The sequence below is a fragment of the Mirounga angustirostris genome, unplaced genomic scaffold (assembly GCF_029215605.1).
Source record: "Mirounga angustirostris isolate CCGP_5_RB_7025 unplaced genomic scaffold, mMirAng1.0.hap1 SCAF_1, whole genome shotgun sequence".
Lineage (NCBI taxonomy): Eukaryota > Metazoa > Chordata > Mammalia > Carnivora > Phocidae > Mirounga > Mirounga angustirostris.
In genome coordinates this window covers 212,875,471-212,881,470 of record NW_026991709.1, presented here as the reverse complement: position 1 = coordinate 212,881,470, position 6,000 = coordinate 212,875,471, and positions in this window count along the sequence as shown.

The following is a 6,000-nucleotide window of genomic DNA, read 5'->3' as shown; positions in this document are numbered from 1 at the left end:
GCCACTCCTGAGTACTCCTCATGGCCTGAGTAGTGTCAGGGGAGATGAAAAGACCTGCCTTCAAGGGGCTCCTTCTAGTTGTGAAAAGACAAGGCAGACAGATGAGACCGATCAACAGACACCCAAGGAGAGTATGTTAATGCTAATTGCCATGATCCATATTCAAGTGTGCAGTTTGAGTGGGAAAGAACTCTGTGGACAGAATTAATTAGGGAAAGTGAATAGTTAGCTTCCCGCCCCCACCCTCCACCCTGGAAAGGTCAGAAAATCAACTGAAATTTTTAAGCTGAAAAGGGAATCCACTGACTCACATTGCTGCCATGCATCTGAAGCCAAGGATTGAATTTCAGGTATGGCTGGATCCAGGACATCAGACCATGTTGTCAGGGATCGATTGCTCTCTGTCTGCTCTGCTGTGTTCTGGGCGGGCTTCATTCTCCCATCATGGGGTAATGATGGCCAGCAGCCCCAAACCTGCATTCCTTGCAGCCTGGCATCCCCAGCATGCCCAGCATACCCTTTCTACAGATGTGGAAAGAGGAGATGCAGAGTGAAGTGACTTCCCCAGGGTCTCACACAACACTTGTGAGGAGTGAAGGTAGAGTTCACACACTGGTCCATCTGGCTCTAAACCCTGAGTTCTTCACTACTGAATCATACTGCCTCCTATGGACCTGTCCTCAGGCTGTAGAGGAAGTGGGTAGCATTTTCTCAATTTCAAGAACTCTCTCATCTGAGTTTTTCCCAGTCTTTTCTGACTTCTAACTGCCACGTGTCTGAGCTAGAATCTGGTACAGTATGTAATCTCCAGTCAGTAAAGATCCAGGAAGCAGTTCCTCCATGCCCTAAATTAGATGCTGGGGTTTTCTAGACACAAAATTTGTACGTGAGATTGAATATCATAATTTCATGGTGTTTCACAAAGAAGCCAGTGGCTTTTGGACGTCTTACCGCTTGAGTATATCTGAAACACACACAGAGAAGAAGGATTTGACCTAAGCAAAAAGTTAAGAGCTAATATAGATCTGAAGTCCAATTCCTTCAGGCTCCTTGAGAATGTAAATGTTCCCAAGAAAAATAATATATTCACCTAACATCTGTCATCACATTTTAACTAGATCTAGTTGTATCTAAGTAACATCTGAGAGGGGTGATTTTTGTCCTGGGAGAAAAGCTAATAATTAATCTTTGAGTTATAATGCCTTCCAGTTCCACAAGAAAATGTAGATGCTCCCATGAAACGGAATATATGTGCTTGCTATCAGTTATTCACCTTTAATTAGAACTAGTTATACCTAACTAACATCTTTTCCCCTGGGCAAAAACCTAAGAGTTAATCTGGACTTGAGCTAAAGGGGTTCCTCTGAACCCCATTAGAAAATGTAGCTGTTCTAGGGGCACCTGGGTGGCTCAGTCGTTAAGCATCTGCCTTCAGCTCAGGTCATGATTCCAGGTCCTGGGATCGAGCCCCGCATTGGGCTCCCTGCTCTGCGGGAAGCCTGCTTCTCCCTTTCCCACTTCCCCTGCTTGTGTTCCCTCTCTCGCTGTGTCTCTCTCTGTCAAATGAATAAATAAAATCTTTAAAAAAAAAATAAATAAATAAATAAATAAAGAAAGAAAGAAAGAAAGAAAGAAAGAAAGAAAAAGAAAATGTAGCTGTTCCCCAAAAAAGCAATAAATGAGCCTGATATCAGTCATTCACACTTTAGTTAGAATTAGCTCAAAGAGCTTTGAGTGCATTTTCCCTCTGTACTGTTGGAAACCACCTGAGGTAACTTTAGGGATGGAAAGGAAGAGGGATCAGTGAGAAAGACATCGGTCTAGGGGAACTGCTTCCTGGCAGGGTTCAGCTGGCAATCATTGATACTTTAGTGTTCACACCAGAATAAAGCAATCATGGTGAAAGGGAGGCATCTCCTTATTTAAGGAATGCTACAAGGGAGGCATCTAGTCCTGGTGGGAATGCTGGGCTTTGGGGGCACAGGTGAAGCGATTTACTGTTATAGGAAGGGCAGCTCTTAAATGCTAACTCGAACACAAGGTGAGCTTATATTAGGAAACTTGAAAAACTGAAGAACTCATGTTCCTTGCTTCATTTGTAATGTTTTCTCTTTCTTTCTTCCTTCCTTCCTTCCTTCCTTCCTTCCTTCCTTCCTTCCTTCCTTCCTTCTTTCTTTCTTTCTTTCTTTCTTTCTTTCTTTCTTTCTTTCTTTCTTCTTTCTTCCTTCCTTCTTTCTTTCTTTCTTCCTTCCTTCTTTCTTTCTTTCTTCTTTCTTCCTTCTTTCTTTCTTTCTTTCTTTCTTTCTTTCTTTCTTTCTTTCTTCCTTTCTTCTTTCTTCCTTCTTTCTTTCTTTCTTCTTTCTTCCTTCTTTCTTTCTTTCTTTCTTTCTTTCTTTCTTCCTTCTTTCTTTCTTTCTTTCTTCTTTCTTCCTTCTTTCTTTCTTTCTTTCTTCTTTCTTCCTTCTTTCTTTCTTTCTTTCTTTCTTTCTTCCTTCCTTCTTTCTTTCTTTCTTTCTTTCTTTCTTTCTTTCTTTCTTTCTTCTTTCTTTCTTCTTTCTTCCTTCTTTCTTTCTTTCTTCTTTCTTCTTTCTTTCTTTCTTTCTTTCTTTCTTCTTTCTTCCTTCCTTCTTTCTTTCTTTCTTTCTTTCTTTCTTTCTTTCTTTCTTTCTTTCTTTCTTTCTTTCTTCTTTCTTCCTTCCTTCTTTCTTCTTTCTTCCTTCCTTCTTTCTTTCTTTCTTCTTTCTTCCTTCTTTCTTTCTTTCTTTCTTCTTCCTTCCTTCCTTCTTTCTTTCTTTCTTCTTTCTTCCTTCTTTCTTTCTTTCTTTCTTCTTTCTTCCTTCTTTCTTTCTTTCTTTCTTTCTTTCTTTCTTTCTTCTTTCTTCCTTCCTTCCTTCTTTCTTTCTTTCTTTCTTTCTTTCTTTCTTTCTTTCTTTCTTCTTTCTTCCTTCTTTCTTTCTTTCTTTCTTTCTTTCTTTCTTTCTTTCTTTCTTTCTTCTTTCTTTCTTTCTTTCTTTCTTCTTTTTGTTTAAATGAAATTGTATAGCTTTGGAGGATGTGCAACAGGCACATGGCTTCAAATTCCAAGAGAGCAGATGACGATGCAGTAGAAAGCGTCCTCCTGTGGGAGCCCCCAGACCTGAAAGCTACCCCCATCCCCATCGTGTCTCACTCCAGACGTAGTTTATAAACGTACATTCATTTCCCCTTTTTTCACTCACATGTGGTATCCTGTGTTCCGCACTGTCCCTTTTCACTTTCCTGGTGCACTTTCAATGGGGAAGATATTGTCTTGAAGGGGGTGAAAACTAGAGCTTACGGGGTGAAAAAGATCTTCCTCTTCTTTTTTTTTTTTTTAAAGATTTTATTTATTTATTCATGAGAGACACAGAGAGAGAGACAGAGGCAGAGGAGAAGCAGGCTCCCCGCAGAGCAGGGAGCCCACTGTGGGACTCGATCCAGGGACTCCAGGATCATGACCTGAGCCGAAGGCAGTCGCTTAACCAACTGAGCCACCCAGGCACCAGATCTTCCTCTTCTTATGCAGAAAGCACAGATACACATAGAGCACATGAGCAGATATATAATCTATGTATGGTGTTACAATTTCAGTGGGGGGAAGAGCGCAAAACACAAAACGGTGAGAAACACTGATGGAACCATATACACTCAATATTGCCCCATGTCTGGGGCGCCTGGGTGGCTCAGACGGTTAAGTGTCTGACTCTTAACTTCAGCTCAGGTCTTGATCTCAGGGTAGTGAGTTCGAGCCCCATGTGGGGCTCCCTGCTGGGTGTAGAGCCTACTTTAAAAAAAAAAAATTACCCCATATGGTATATACAAACAATTGTCATTCATTTTCAAAGCCATATAACATTCCATTATGGGAATACACCAGACTCTATTAAGCAATCCCCTACTGATGCCTATTTTGTTGTTTCTAATGTTTTGCTAAGTGTTTTCTGTCATTGTTCATTTTATATTTTGTATACTTTTTACTGAAGTAGAATTAGTTTACAGTAATAACGCACAGGTCTTAGGTGTGTTCAATTTGACAAGTTTTGACAATTCTATACACTCATGTAACCACCACTAAAAATAAGTTCTAGGGGCGCCTGGGTGGTTCAGTGGGTTAAGTGTATGCCTTCGGCTCAGGTCATGATCCCAGGGTCCTGGGATCGAGCCCTGCATTGGGCTCCCTGCTCAGCAGGGGAGTCTGCTTCTCCCTCTGCCGCTGCTCCTCCCCACTCTCTCTCTCTCACTCTCTCAGATAAATAAATAAAACATCTTTAAAAAAATAAAAAATAAAAATAAGATCTAGAATATTTGCCCCACCCTAAAAAGTCTCTTCATGCCTCTGTCCACTCAGCTCCCCACTCTACCCTAGGCAACCACCCTCTATCCCCAAAGATTACTTTGTCTATTCTCCGGATTTCATATAAATGGAATCATACAGTGTGGTACCATCATATGGTAAATGCATACGATGCATTTTTATAATGCAACTTTATAAGAGACTACTCAATTCCCCAAACGGGGTAGAACATTTTGATTCCCACCAACAACGGAAGAGTTCTGGTGGCTCCTTATTTTCCACCAGTATCTGATACCCATCTGTTTCATTTGTTTTACTTTAGTTGTTCTGGTGGGTATCGTTAACATTTTCACCTGTCGGTAATGGTTCAGAACCAACCAAGTAAAAATGAAAAACAAAACCCATGCCGACACAATTATGTTTGGGAAATGCTACAAACTCTGTCCACTCTAAAAACACAGCAGCGCATCGTAAGGGCTCTGGTTCATGCCGCAGAGCTGCTTCTTTTTTTTTTTTTTTTTTTTTTAAGATTTTATTTATTTATTTGACAGAGAGACACACAACGAGAGAGGGAACACAAGCAGGGGGAGTGGGGGAGGGAGAAGCAGGCTTCCTGCGGAGCAGGGAGCCCGATGTGGGGCTCGATCCCAGGACCCTGGGATCATGACCTGAGCCGAAGGCAGACGCTTAACGACTGAGCCACCCAGGCGCCCCCGCAGAGCTGCTTCTTAACGCGGCGTTCCTTAATCTTGTTTGGCTGGAGCATCTCTCGTGCTGTGTTTCACACTTACACATGTTGGTGGAAGCTACTGTGGAAGTGTTACTTTGCATTCCAGCTTAGCGTTGCCTTGACATATGCATTCCTGTTCCATAAATGAGATAATATGCTGTCAAGGGCATCAAAAAGTCCTCCTGTCCCTCACTGCTTATCCTTATCGGACTTGTTCAGGTATCTCTTCATTGGGGCATATAAATGCCTTCTAAAGTCCATGATTATATATAAAAAATTTTAAATACAAAGATCTTGGGGAAGGGCACTAGGGGGTCTAAATCTACAGGGAGGGGTGAGCGAGCGAATGCAGACTCTTCCCTCTGGCAGGTTTGGGTATGAGGAGGAGGGAGAGCTCTATCTGAAGGGCACCGGGTCTCCTGGGGGTCAGCAATGAGGAGGGAGGCAGAGGCAGGGAGAAACCAGAAGTCAAACCTCACCTACTTCCCACACCTGCCTTGCCTGCCCTGGAAAAGAGTCTCTACAGCAAAGGCTGAATAAATATTACGGCTGGGATCACGGAAGCCCAGCCAAGCCAAACAAAGCCCTTAAAAATCCAACACAGAGGAAGCAAGGAAGATTGGGGGGAGGCTGAGGGTGAGAGAGGACAGTGACTCCCCTCGGCTGGATCACTCTCTGGGGCAGGGGCGCCCCCGGGCGCTGGGGGCCTAAGCTGCCGGGAGCCCCCCCAGTCCGACAGTCACAGACAGCTCCCAGACGTTGTCCAGGGTACCCTGGGGCGCAGCCGCTGTCTTGTGTGTCCCCGTCAGATGCAAGTACCTCACCAGACGTAGCACGTTGTGGGCTTTCACTAAATGTCTGTTATGTGAATGGTGACGGTCCATTGAGAAAAACACACCGGGATGGGAATTTCTTGAGCGCAAGGAGGGTGTTTTCTGTACATGTGCAGTTTCCACTC